Consider the following 14,381-nt stretch of genomic DNA (forward strand, 5'->3'; position numbering starts at 1 on the left):
AAAAAAGCACCGAGGCTATTGATTTGCCAATGGCGCTGATGGACAGGGGTCTGAGCAGGTCACTGATGAGAAGGGAGTGCGTGTATATATCGCACGCTGTCTCTGTTTCTGCTCAGGAGTCAGCCTTGTTTAGGGTGTGCTTTGTCTGAGCAGATGGCAAAGCACGACGGCTGCTGGCTTAAGGTTTTGCTGCCAAACAAGCCCCTGGCTGTTTTCAAAAATAAAGACTGCTGCTCTCTTTAACAATGCAAAAATAGCTGTCTCTCCAATTCCCTCCTTCAAAGCATTATTTTATGTATTACAGGAGCACATATCTAGCCAGACTATATAATTAACATTACACAATTTTTAATTAACTACCTACAACAATCTTCGTGCTTTAACTAGTGGTGGTATTGGAGTGGTTTTTTTGAGGCTACTACGAAAATCTGAATTCCCAGCTAGAAATCCACAGAGTTGACAGCAGAGCCTGCACCACCAGGTGCAGAAGGCAACCCATCGCTCTGGCCATACCATGTCTCCCATGAAAAAAAAATAATGTTTGTGACACAGGAACAAGCCCAAACCTCATTTGCAATAGCAAGTACATAAGGCAGGGCTGTACCAGAAAAGACAGTGACAGAAACACATACTGATTTAGTTTATTCCTTCAGCAGTTTGTTTTTTGGTTTTTTCTTTTCATTTATTTTTCGCCAGGAACCTCCTGTAAGGCTTGGCTGCTAACCCACCGAGCCCTTTCCAGCAGAGTCTCCAAGGGCGTGCTGTGACCACAAGGCAGCACGGCTTCCTTTCGGTATCCCTCCTTCCGATGGCGCGGCAGAGCTCACCGGCACAGCAAGATGTAACTCAATGCTGCCCTGGCCCAGCAGCAGGGCGTTGGCCTCCTAAAATTCAATAACTATCTACAAAACATGAAATAAGTGAAAGTCCAGTGACCATCATTGGCACAAGTTAAGTTCCACGCAAACCAACACAAATAACAGCTCTTGGAAACATGACGAGTTCTGGGGACAAACAACCATCATCGTCTTTCCTCTGTGACTCTGAGTCTGCTTGCACCTGGAAATAGGAATGGAAGAAACACCCCAACCACATACACACACACATGCAACTTCTCAGCAGACCACCAGCAACTGTTGATCCAGCAACTGCAGCTGGAACACAGCAACCTGACACCGCTGATAAAACACCGATGGGTCGGATTTTATGGTGTCAGCCCAAATTCAGTATCACGAAGCACACATCGGCCAAGCCAGCTGTTGTCTCTAGCTTCAGTGAGCCTTGAGCTGCGCTGTATGGAATTGCTGCTTTCCACATGGAATGTCTCACTAAAAGCGGCGTCTGCCACGGCAACTGCAATAGCACTACGCGTTTTTGGTGTGATAAGCTGTATTTAGAGTGGGAGAGTATTGCTTTGTGAGCTGAAAAGCAAACCAAATACGCCATAAAGTCCAGAGCTTCAGGCCAAAGGTTTTAATAGGTTTACCCCATCTGGAGTACTGCACCCAGCTCTAGAGTCCTCGGCACATAAAGTCATGGACCTGTTGGAGTGGCTCCAGAGGAGGCCCACAAAAATGATCAGAGGGATGGAACACCTCTTCTATGAAGACAGGCTGAGGGAGTTGGGGTTGTTCAGCCTGGAGAAGAGAAGGCTCTGGGAGACCTTATAGCAGCCTTTCAGTACTTAAAGAGGGCCTACAACAAAGGTGGGGGCAAACTATTTAGTGGGGCCTGTTGCAGTAGGACAAGGGGTAATGGTTTTAAAATAAAAGAGGGAAGATCTAGACTAGATATAAGGAAAACATTTTTTACAGGGAAAGGTGGTGAAACATGGGACAGGTTGTCCAGGGAGATGGTAGATGCCCCATCCCTGGACACATTCAAGGTCAGGTTGGACCGGGCTCTGAGCAGCCTGGTCTAGTTGAAGATGCCCCTGCTCATTGCAGTGAGGTGGGACTAGATGTCCCTTCCAACCCAAACTATTCTATGATTATATGATTTAATAGCTGGTGTCGGTCTCATTTCCCAAAACAAAGGATAGTTAATGCACACTGTAGACACTTGCTGTCTCGAGCAATGCTAACACATTACTTCTGTATTTACAACACACATGAAGTGTCCTGCACCCCCCACCCACACGATGGCCTGAATCTTGATCCACCCTGCAATTGTTTGTGGGAGGAAATCTAGGTGTGTTGCAGAGCCAATGGGTCCTGATACTCTGGAACAACATCAGGCAGAAAACACAACATGGGTCCTTCCTCACAAGGCTCCAGGGTCCTCCCAGAATGGTTTTAGTTTGGGCTGTGGCAAGGAGAGGAGGGACTAGTAGACAGATCTGGGGGAGAGCTAAAAACTCAGGATTTCTGGAGTCTCCGTCATATGCCGTAATTGCAAATCATGCTTCCTGTCTCCCACATACAGAGCAAATCTTTCTTTCTCCCTTCATCTTCCCTCATTTCAGGACCCGACTTCAAAAAAAGATCAGGCCATTGAATGCTATCTGGACTTTTCCTTCCAAATACTTCTTTCAGCATGGAAAGGACCAACCATGGAATAACCAAGCAAGTCACCCTATTATGCAACAGATGGGAAAACTATTTGTGCCAGTGCGCTGTGGTTTTCATTCCTCTGAAGGCTGCTTTCCTCCAGGGGATTCCAGTAACTGGCCCAATTGAAGTGTGTTTTGACAAGTTATAACAGCCCAGAAAACCCACCTATGAAATTACATCCTGGTAGCATCTTCCAAAGTAAACTGAAATCTTGGTATCGCAGCTTATTTGGGATACTACTAGGCCATAGCTTTCATTTGTTATGAGAACATAGCTTGAGGTTTTGTTGTAGATAACAGGTGGTGTTACACCTAATGACGTGGCTTAATCTTCCCCCGTACCCTGTTTTGGTACCAGCAGAGGCCCCATGGATCATCTCCTGAAACTCTAACCAGAATAAAAACATATAGTGTTAACTTATTCTCATTTCATCTACTTTCTTTCACTTTAGGCGACTCCCTCACAAAGTTATCAGCTCACCCCTAAGGTTGTCTCTCCGTCCCCAATAGACAAAGTAATCAAAGAAAACAGAACAAGCTGCCGGTTTAGATGCCAGCCTGTTGGGAAGACAGGGACACTGGCAGAGGACAATGTTACGCTGAGAAAGCCTTCTTACTACTAAAACCAGCAGTGCCCATGAGCCCCAGCCACGTGCCACATGCCAGGCACAGCACATGGATCCCATCACTTTTAGGGTTTTTTTGGTGTATTCCACTGCTGCGCAAGCCTACCGGTCTCATGCTGCCTTGTGCTCGCCACTACCACGGACAGAAAATATTTGGCTTGGGGGGGAAGCTCTTATATACAAATAATTTAGGATTCAGAGAGCAGAAGCTTTAAAATGCTAGAGGTTAGAACATTTTGGGAAGTGAGCCACAGGCCGGGTGAGTTAGCACGTCCTGTAGATATCTAAGAGGAAGACAAAGGAGACAGAGGGAGTGAAAAGGAAGGAAGTCCCAGAATAAAATATTTCATTTTTCCATATTTTTCTTCTTGAATATCCCAAAACAGAAAGCAGACAGATTTTTTGCAGAAGTGACCAGGATTTATTAAAGACAGGATATTGATATGAAACATTCATGACCCTCAACTTAGCAGTATTTCTTTTGGAAGGGGTAATGAAGTGAATTTATTACATATCAGTGCCAAGAAGCTCATAATAAAAATACAGATTATAGTTCTCAGATTCATCAACTCAAACCAGATATTTTTGAAAAAACACTCCAGCAGGAAGAATGTAAGTCTCATAAGATACTTGGGCTACCAAAGCAGCATATGAAATCCATATTTTATCCAACAATAGGATACAAAGTAAATGATTTGATTTTAAAACCCTAAAACAAAGGCAGTCTGTGAAGACATGAGAAGGAGACCCCTTGTCATGTTATCCCAGGTGTGGGGCGTTTGGAGGAAGATAGACATATATGTTAGACATAAACAAAGCAAGCAGAGATTTTATTGCACTGGGAGTTGATGATTTTACGAGACTTGAAATAAAATAATAAAGCATGGATAAATCAAGACAGATAAATACTGCAGCTTCTTAGGAAGCCAGGTTTGTGCAGAGGGTCAGACAGACCACAGCCACAGCAAACCTTCACACCCAGTTTCCCTAATCATTTGGTCCCCTCTTCTCTTTCGTTTCTGACCTTCATTTCTTTCTTTACTGGGAAATATCTAGTGGCAAATCAGCCAAGGAGGACCCATTTATTAAATTCCTCATAGTGAGCTTTGAGTATTTCATCCTGCTTCTGCCACACTCCCTGCAAAACAGAAAGATCTCTCTTCAAAATGCTCCCAGAGCTTGCCTGCGTCACATCTGCATGGTCCACACGGCTTCAGGAGCACCTAACACATAGGCATGCTGTGAACGACGGAACTTGTATGTCCCTAGGTACAACTGAAGGCATTGTCACTACCAAGAGTTTCCATAAATCAGAGTGTAATGGACCAACTTTTTAACAACTCCTATCTCCTTATTTCCAGACATATTACCAAGGGGAAAAAATTATTTTTATTTTAGTGCCAAGGATTTCCAGGGTTTCCAGTTCCTCACATCTCGCAGCCCATCCTCAGGAAAAGCAAAGCAGAAAAAAAAAAAAAAATCCTCCCCAAATCCCCAAAACCCCAAAGCAAAAAAAAAAAATAAAACAAACCAAACAAGTATCACAGTGTTTCTAATTGCCTTCCAAAATGCAACAAACAAAAACGCATTTCAAATTGCATTAGTTGGGGGGAAATTACTAATCATGAGATCTCTAGTGCGTGTTTGTGTATAATAGAGAATGTAATGGAAAAAAAATAGAGCATTAGTGACCATCCAAGAAAGATTTCATGAAAAACAGGGTGGAAGGGAGTTTGTTTGGATTTAATGTTTCCCCAGAAGCATCTCTAGTCCAAACATTACACCACAGGTCAAATGGAGGGGAGCCAGAAAGTGAAGCATTTTAAAAATAGCCCTTAAAAAGGAAAGTGAAAGTGGCCAGTCTAGTTCCACCTTTTTTGACCATGAAATGCAAATTCTGCGAAGAAAACCAAATTTGGTCTCTGGTACCATCACTGAGTGTCAGTAAATACTGCAACCTATGCATGAGAAGTCCAACAGAAAAATATAGATCTGGCTTCTAAAATTCTTCCAGACTTAGCCATCCAAGCGGGTACTACTGCTTATAAGAAAGCCTACATTAAAATATTTCTGTTTGGAAGTGACAGTTTAAAATACTGCAAAATGTCTTCAGTCCTCTGTTGTAGCCCTTCCAAGCCACCTCCTTGCAGATGGAGAAGCTCAGCAAAGCTCTCCCACTACACTGACTACCACCAAGATTGGAAAAACTGCATGGGGCAGCTGCCTTGGTGATATCTTATAGCTGTAAGGTTAATCTTACCAGCCTGTTTCACACGTTGCAATACTCACTTTATTTTACATGTTCCTTCCAACAGAAAGACCGTAACTTTTTAAATGTTTGGTTAACACTCAGACTTTGCATTGGTTCATTTCTCCTTTATAGCATTTCCCTGGGCCTCAAGATTGAAGATGCTGAGGGAAGAGAGAAGGATGGTGATGAGCAATGGAAAGCAGTCACGTCATGCCTAGTACATTCTCACAGACAATCCCCGCAATCCCCCTCGATGCCTCTCAGATTGGTAAGACTGCAAAATGCATGTAAGGCAATTTTTCTCTCTTCTCCAGCTGCTCTTTGAGAAAGAGACGTGGGCCATTAACCAGAGGGTTAAGCACTAAATTGCCTGAAAGACAGAGCACTTGAGGCTCCAACAAGCTTAACATCTTAGTCAAAGAAAAGGCAATTCCAAACTTCTTGTCAAGTGTCATTGAGAAAGAAGTGATTTTACTCGAGGATGAAATGACCAGCAGCTTGCAGCACTGAAGCAAGAAATACAAGCGTTGGAAGACAAGTTTGACACGTTCTGAGACGATGCTGAGGGAGCTTTGAAAAGCTAATCTCTCCTGAGGCTCATGAGGATGAAGGGAAACCCCCTGAGAAGGCAGGGGAGGTAACACCTATCTACTCTGATGCGTCATCTTGCAGGATAAGCCATAGCCTGACAAACTAGCAAAGGAGAAAACTGAGAAAAGACAAGTTCTGTATTTTGGAATTGACCCAGAGGAGGAGACCTGCTCTCATACTGCAAGCTGAGCACTTAGGGCTTCAGAAGCAAGCAAGCTCTGCGTTTCTTAAGAGGAACAGGCAAACATAAACAATGCCCCAGGGAAAAGACGCTGATGAAAGGTATTGTGCTGTGTGCTTAAAAAGAAAAAGAGAAAACTGCTCCAAACAGCTAAGGGCTCCGCAGAGGTCTGAACAAATGAAAAGTGGGAAGCGCAAACTTGCAAGATTTCAAAGACTGGATTTTCATGGGACCTTTAGATGCCTTCCTGAAGGCTAAGGCTCCCTCTATGCTGTGCATGGGGCGAGTGAGACTTGTGAGAGCATGATCCGCAATAACTGGCAGACTGAGAAAAAAAAAAAAACAAAACGTAAAGAAATGAGAAATTCCAAGCCATTCTCCCCTCGAGAACAACCTAACACAGGGCCACAAGGAGATATGTGTCCATTCAAGGTTCTCAGCCTAGAATCCTCTTCCAGAGCTGGATAAATCCTTTCTTTCAAAAGCAAGCAATGCCACAGACCCTGCAATGAGATCTGAGGGCCAGCGCTGCCACTGACCCTCTTCGCCCGACATCCCTAGGCACCCGCAATTAATTTCTAAGGAGGTTTGAATCCACACCTCTCAGTTCCCAGAAGAATGCCCTAGCAAAGCTGCTCTTCTGGCTGCCCTTGGGCACCGAAAGCATGCATGGCTTTCTAGCCTCCTGCCTAGGTGTTCACCACCAGTGGTTGCTCAAGGGTCTGCAAATGACAGTAAAAGTCTTGGCCTGAGCTGCAAAAGGAGATGAGTCCCGAGCAGGGCGCAGCAGGCGCAGCCGGCGGAAGCCAGGGAGGAAATGGGAAAAGTGAGTCAATTGAGGAAGCAGTCCCAGCCAGGAATGTCTTTGGTTTCTAAACTGCCTGATTTTAAAAGAAAAAAAAAAGAAGAAAAAAGAAAGAAGGGGGAAAAAAGAAGGCTGTGGTAGAAAAAGCCCAGTCAATCAATTAGTCAGTCACTTCCAGTTCAAATATTTCCATAAGTGCTTGGCAGTGTTTTTTACGTAAGGGATGTCTACAGCTGGTGAAAGATTTCTTAGATGGCAGAGAATTCCCCTTGATGACAAACTCTCCTCAGACAAGCTCCAGTCTGGGCAATTTCCCTTTGGAAACCCTCACAACTTGTTAATTTGTTCAAGCATTCTGAGCCTTCTTAAAAGAAAAACCCGTTGGCTATCAGTTGCATTTCCAAACCTGATATACTGAGAGAGACGGTGCTGAAGTGTCGGAAAATTCCTAAATTTAAGACACCAGGAGCATATTCTGTACCTGACCTGAATACTCTACCTTCACAGAAAACATTTATGCAAGTCCTAGATGTGTCCCAAACAGGTCTACAAACAAGCTGTGTTTGAGAATAACTTCGTCTGTTACTGAAATTCAGCCTCATCTGAATTACAACCTGGCAGCTGAAAGCTGGCAGTTCTTACATAGAAAAGTATATAGCTAAAAGTAAAGAGAAATACCGCAATCTTTTCTATTCTGATAACATAAACTCCCACTGAAGTTCTAAAGTCTAAATAATTCGAGATTTGGCTGTGGTTTTGAATTTAGGCATCTTTTCTTACAGAAAATACTGTGGGTTTTTAGTCAGCGCCATGAGCTCAGTAGAGATTTACAAGATAAGGAGTTCATGATCTGGCTCTGCAAGCAGGCAGCAGTATGTTCCACTTCTAGAGCTATTAAAGCATGTATGAACATCACGGCAGTTCTGCCATCTTCTGCTCTGCTGCTGAAGGGCTATGTCTTTTGAGATCACCTTCTATGCTTTCTGCGTTAATCAAATTGGTCTTGCAGGTTTGCTAAAAAACTAGAAGGCTTTGCCAAGAACCTAGAAGCTGTTCTCTCTGATCCATGTTTTCCCTCCGATTCTGCATCACAGCCAGCCAGCTGCCTTACAAGTCAAGCGATGCGCATAGGAACACAACACGCCTGAGTCCAAACAGGAGAGCAGGGCACAGCCAAACTCTGATTATTAATCCCAGATCAGACCATACTCCCGCAAAGGGATGTACAAACCAGCCAGCATGCAAGAAGGATTATGAACATTAACGACACAAAGGCAAATCTTAATTACGGTACATAAGTGTCTCCATTGGGCAACAATGTCTAAAAATATCTACTCATTTACACCCAAACTTCAAAAAGTGGTTACAATGCCCGTAACAGAGGATCTGCAATCACAGCATTTGGTAGCTTTGTCTTATTTTCCTTTATTGGTTATGCTGGCAAATCACATACGAGGATAGATGATAAATATTCCTCATACTGGAGAATGCTTTAATGTTTTCTTATAAAGAAATCTAAATGATGCAGTTTCTCATATTTTTTTTTGTCGTTGAGGTTTTTTTAGCTTTGAAATGGGAAGCAAAGTGCTCATCAGCTGCAAAGTGCTACTTTAATATCACCCATGCAACAATTACCTCTGCAATAACCTTCCTTATATTAAATTACATGTTATCCTTCCTCAGCTCAGTGTGAAGACTAGCTGGAGAACAAAACAAGAAAAAAACCCAACCCACTGAAAAGCCATTGTACAGTGCTGTGCCTACACAACAAAGATGAATATACTTCCTGCAGGGAAACTAAGTATCACTTGAGAACTGCCTGCCTTTGTTTGAAGTCTTAAATAAAATCTAAGTGAAGTCCCCTCACCTATTCCGATATTCGTTTCACTGTAATGATGTGGTGCTATTGCTGAAAATGCATACATATGACTGCGTAATTCAAGAATGTTGCAATACGCAATCAAGAGGAGTTAAATAGGGAAGATGACTTTGCTTTCAGCTTTTTCCTATTTTTTAGTAATTCTCTTAGCAACCCAAATAGTCTCATGAGGTCTTTTTCAGTACAGAGTAGAGGTTTATATATTTCGTTACTTTCTCTGAATAATCAGTACTAGTTTGTTTCCTTCTATTCCATTCTAAAGATACGTCTGTCTGTACTTGCTGTCTTTTAACAAATATATTTACCTATTAAAATTCTGAGATTTTAAAGTGATTTTTTTCTGAAAAGTGGCTTATCAAAATGACATTAAAATTCTGCACCTTTTATGTCTCAGTGAATTCCAGAGAAAATTAATTCCATTTACAAAGTATAGTCTTTTCTTAACTCTCAGCCTTACTCACTGCCCAGGAGCTGAAAACTCAGCTGCACTCTTTTTGATTTAGTCATTAACACTGGTACTAACAATTATGCAGGACAAGACATGTGTTCAAGAGAATAAGGCAGGAGGAAAAGAGTTAATTCAGTGACATTGAATAGAAAACGGTTCATATCTATGCAAAAAAAAAAAAAAAGTATTCTGAAAAAAAAAAAGAAACAAAGAGGAACTAGTGAGTTTCAACACGTTGTGGGCAAGATATGTTCCTTGTTGATGGATAACTCTGCAGCAAAGCCATGAGAAGCCACAGCACCATAAGCGGAGGCAGAGCGAGAGTGCACAACAGAGGTGGGCTCTGACAGAGCTGAATGGAAAGACGAAGAGTTCTGCTCCAGGATCTGCAGCCCCAGAGCACAGCTTGAATATCAAATGACAAATCTCCTCCATGTCCTTAGACAGAGAAGGTCAGTGGAGGGCAGACTTCTCGGGGCTCTCCAACGGGGGCCCTCTCCGTCATACCATCCTGCCCCACGCTGGGCTCTGCACTGCCAGAGTCTTGGGCTCAGATTATGTATCTGGCCAAAACTCTGAGAAGTCCTGGTTAAGTGGAACTGCTTATGCTCTTTGACACGTATTTATGCTGTGAAGCAAGCACCAGCTGCTGAAGTCTCAATGGAGAGAGGGTATTGCCAACTCTATCCCAGCCAGTTTGGATCTCTGAAAGTGGTCTCTCTTCAGCCTTTAGAAATCTTGTTGGAAATTGGGAGAACTGGTTGAGAAAGAAAAGGAGACCACAAGCAACAAGACAATGATCAGTGTCCCTGAATTCATGCTCCTGGAATTCCAGTGTTGCTATTGTTAACACCTTTGGCATCGCAGGAAGCCCCACTGACGTTTATCAGCTCTCTATCAGCTTCTCATGAATTGCCCTCCTACTCTGCAAGTTCACGAGTTTATTTTTACCTCCTGAAAGTGAAGAGCTAACTCCATATTGAGAGCATTATTTTGGGAGTTTGAGAGCTCTTACGTTTCCAGAGAAACAATGAATGGGCATCTACTTGATTTTCTTGTCAATCATCACAGAGATAATGTCCATCGGGGTTTGCACTGTGGATTTTTGATAAAAGTGAGAATACGGTACCATATTTACGGTTCAGAGTTCCAAAGCATTCATAGGATGTGATGTCCTCTAAATACCATGTCTGAAACTATACATTCAACTAGGCTCCCCAAATTATTCTGGAAACATCAATGATTAAACACTCTACCGGGGGCTAGTGACCTAAGAAGGAAAACCCGCTGTGGGAGTTTAACTCATCTGTCAACTGGGAGGATGTGAATCAGCATGAAACCTTTACTGTATATCTGCTATTAAAATAAGGAACAGGTGCACTGAAGTCAGAGCTCTAGGACACACAGGTAACGTCTACCAAACAGCAGCACATTCATGAACATCAAGGAATCTTACAGCACAACAAAGCGTAACTACATTGTCATAACTGGATTTTATTTCAGGCCATGTAGCACTAACAGCAACAATCCTTAACAAGAATAATTTTAATCTTTGTGTTTATCATAGGTCCTGTAAAATTTGTCATCATTGGTCGCATCTGAGATGACATTATTGAATTTTTTTAGGACACAGCACAAAAAACAGGAAGAGAACAAATTCTAGGCTATTTGCAGTTTCTTTTCTTTCTCTTGGGCATAATTTCCAATTACTACATTGCAAGACAGTAGGAATTCAATTGTATTACATTTGAAGCCATGTTAAGGAATCATACACAAAAGTGTACTGTGGAGAAGTTGATTAGTACTTTCATTTATTTATTTGCAACATCCAAAAATAAGCAGATGAAAAGAGAAAGGACCTCAGAAAATCTCCAGTCCAACCTCCTGCTCAAAGCAGGATCAGCTGCGAGATCAGATCAGGGCCTTATCCAGGTGAGTCTTGAAAACCTCCAAGGATGGAAACTGTACAGCCTCTCTGGGCAACCACTGCTTGACTGTCCTGGTGGAGAAAAAGTATCTCCCTACACCCAGTCTGAACTCCTCTTGTTTCAACTTATGCCTGTTGACTCTTACGCCACCAACGTGCATCGCTGTGAACAGCCCAGTTCCCTCTCCTTGATTACACCCACGTAAGCAGCGAGAGGTAGCTAACAGGTCCCTCTGAAGCCATCTTTTCTCCAGGCTGAACCAGGCCTGGTCCCTCAGCCTCTCCTCACACAGCAGGTGCTCCTGCCCCCAACCATGTTGGTGGGCCTTCACTGAACTCATTTCAGTTTATCGATGTCTTTCCTGTGCTCAGGGGGCCAAAACTAGCCGTAGCATCTAGATGTGCTCTCATGAGTGCTGAGGGAGATATCACTTCCCTCAATCTGCTGGCTCTGCTCCTCTTAAAAGAGCCCAGGATGCTGTCAGCCCTCTTTGCTGCCAGGGCACAGTGCTGGCTCATGTTTGCTGGCTATCACATCCCCACATTCCCTTTCAGCACAGCTGCACCCCACAGTCAGTCTCCAGCCTGTATTGCTTCTTTACCAGGTACAGGACTTCACCTTTGTCCCTACTGAATTTCCTAAGGTTCCCGTTGGCCCATTTCTCGAGCCCACCTAGGTCCCTCTGAATGGCAACCTTGTGCTTTAGCATACTGACTGGTTCCCCCAGTTTGATGCAATCTGTAAGCCTGGTTAATGTGCACTTGGTCTCCTCCCCCAGGTCACTGATGTTAAACAGGTCATGTCCCAGCACAGACCCTGTGCTACTCCACTCGTTGCAGGCCTCCAGGTTGACTAGGACCCATTAACCACTAAAAAACTCCATTCCAACCTCATACCACCACAGAACAATAAGAGATTGCATCACCTATGTAAAAATGAGTGTTTTCACAACAGCAATATCACAAACTGCTTTGTGGGCTGCAGTAAGTTTCAAAAGATCATAAAAGAAGTATGTTCTTATCTTATTTGAAACTGAGCCTGTGAACACTAAAAAGCAACCATCTGCGCAGAGAATATATAATCTTCTTGAAAAGATTATTTGTCCTCATACTTCCCATTTGGTAATCATTTTTTATATTTAGTATCTATCACCATGTCAGCAACACTCATTGAAAACAAAGGAACAGAAAGACAGATGCAAGCCACCCTTGAGCACAGGTGCTTACCATACATACCTTAACAGGCTGCTTATAACTAAAAAAAACAGGAAGGAAAAGATTAGCTATCTTCCTCACTCTACAATTTGCCAAACTCATAGACACAGGATGTTCTGGAGGCTGAAGTGAAATTGGGTTCAAAACAGATGAGAGAAATTCAGAGACTAAACAGTCTCCAGTGACTACAAAACACAGTGATCCAAACACAGCCTTTGGACACATTCAGGTCTTATACTTCTCCATCATGATCTCCAGCCATCCTCTTTCAGAGAAGCAACACTGCACTAGGTAGGTTCTTTTTCCAAGCCAGTCCACAGCTTTTATCAGGCCTCTCTAACAAAGAGAAATGATTAAAAATAAGGCCTCCGACAAAAAACCAAACTTCCCATCAACTGCCTCAGAGTTTCATCTTAAGCTCTAGCAGAAAGATCCTACCTTTTTCTCTCATCTGTCATGGTACTCCAGGCTAGTGCTTAATACCCCTACCAGTAATCACGCAATATTAGGCACAGTGACAGAAACAAACCAATCCAGAGATCCAAGTCCAGATCATCTGAATACCCAGAGTAATTATAAGAATGCTTGCAGAACTTCTAGAAATGGGTATCTCTATTAGCAGTTTACATCAGCATCTTCTAAGAGACAGCATCCATTCCTCAAGGAGCTGGCTAACCTGGAGACAAAAATCTGTCAGTTGCTTCAGATAATCTTCTCCCAACTCTTTCTCCAAAATTCTCCTTTGCTATGCTGTCTGCAAAACTGCAGGGATATCCAGAGCAAGGAGGTTCTGGGTTCAGTGCATACCATCTTGCTGACAAATATCACTTTATAATGCATTGTGGAGCATGGTCATTTGTTCGTTTGTTTGCTAAGTAATTGCAGGGGTGTAAATAAAGGCTGGGATTTCTGAGAGGCCCAGCAGATTAAGATCTCTGTTGGCTGGCCTAAAAGTCAAATAATTTCTTTTTCCATAACTCAGAAGAAGGAACTGCTTCCTGCTAATTAGATAAGAGGCAATGAAATGTGCTATGTGCTAATTGGGCAGCTTGGAATGCATTGAGAAGGTGGGGAAGATGAAGTGATATAGGATGATGAGAGCATTTGGGTATGACATTATGAGATAAAACGTTTGGATAAGGTATTTGTAAGGTCATTGTGACACTGATTATATTCAAAATTCAAAAGCAGGGTAAATGTAAGAAAAGCAGTGTTCACATAATAAAAATCAAAGCTGATTTATATGGTTTATAAAAGGCTATGTATGTGGAGCTTCCTCCAAAATGCTGACTCTACCTCTTTATCTCAACAGAACAAGATGACCAAAATATAAGTATGAAAATGATCTCAAACCCCTGGTGGAGTTATGAATTTTAAGAGTATCTCTTTGATTTTAGTTCAAATGAACATTTCTGCTTACACAAACTAATAACTTTCCTTTAAATATCAAATTATTTATTCTGTGCTATAACAATTTATGTCAAGAATGACTTAGAGCAAGAAACATCTGCAAAATGAAGATGACATTTCACATTTGCATAATGGTACCTGATTAGTCCCTAAGCCCATAATAAAATGCAAATAAGAAAAACAACAACAAAACACACCACTTAAAGCAATGTTTCACAGTCAAAAAATAAATCTCACAACAAATACCAATTTCCCAACAAGGTATTACTTCCTGTCATCTTCCCAGCCCTATGCAGAAGGATCCTGTGTTCTGAACACAGGTTCCTGGGAATTATAATTGACAGATTTCTGAAACATATTATAAATGCTGTTTTTATTTTTTAGGCCATTTATTTGAATAAACAACTTTTCTCACAGTTGGGAGTTTCTAAAGGTGGGTCAGATAACAGCAGGTAATCTGCTTGGAAATTCATGCCTGAGATTTCTAGAGAGGAGTA

The 14,381-nt window shown here is 42.4% G+C and overlaps 1 protein-coding gene across 1 annotated transcript in view; it reads right to left on the reverse strand.

The window, feature by feature from the left end:
• Positions 1-14,381, reverse strand: part of CRADD (CASP2 and RIPK1 domain containing adaptor with death domain) — a 77,426-nt gene that overhangs the window by 17,454 nt on the left and 45,591 nt on the right. The window lies entirely within an intron of this gene.

This window comes from Charadrius vociferus, unplaced genomic scaffold (assembly GCF_000708025.1).
Source record: "Charadrius vociferus isolate BGI_N301 unplaced genomic scaffold, ASM70802v2 scaffold72, whole genome shotgun sequence".
In the NCBI taxonomy this organism is placed as follows: Eukaryota; Metazoa; Chordata; class Aves; order Charadriiformes; family Charadriidae; genus Charadrius; species Charadrius vociferus.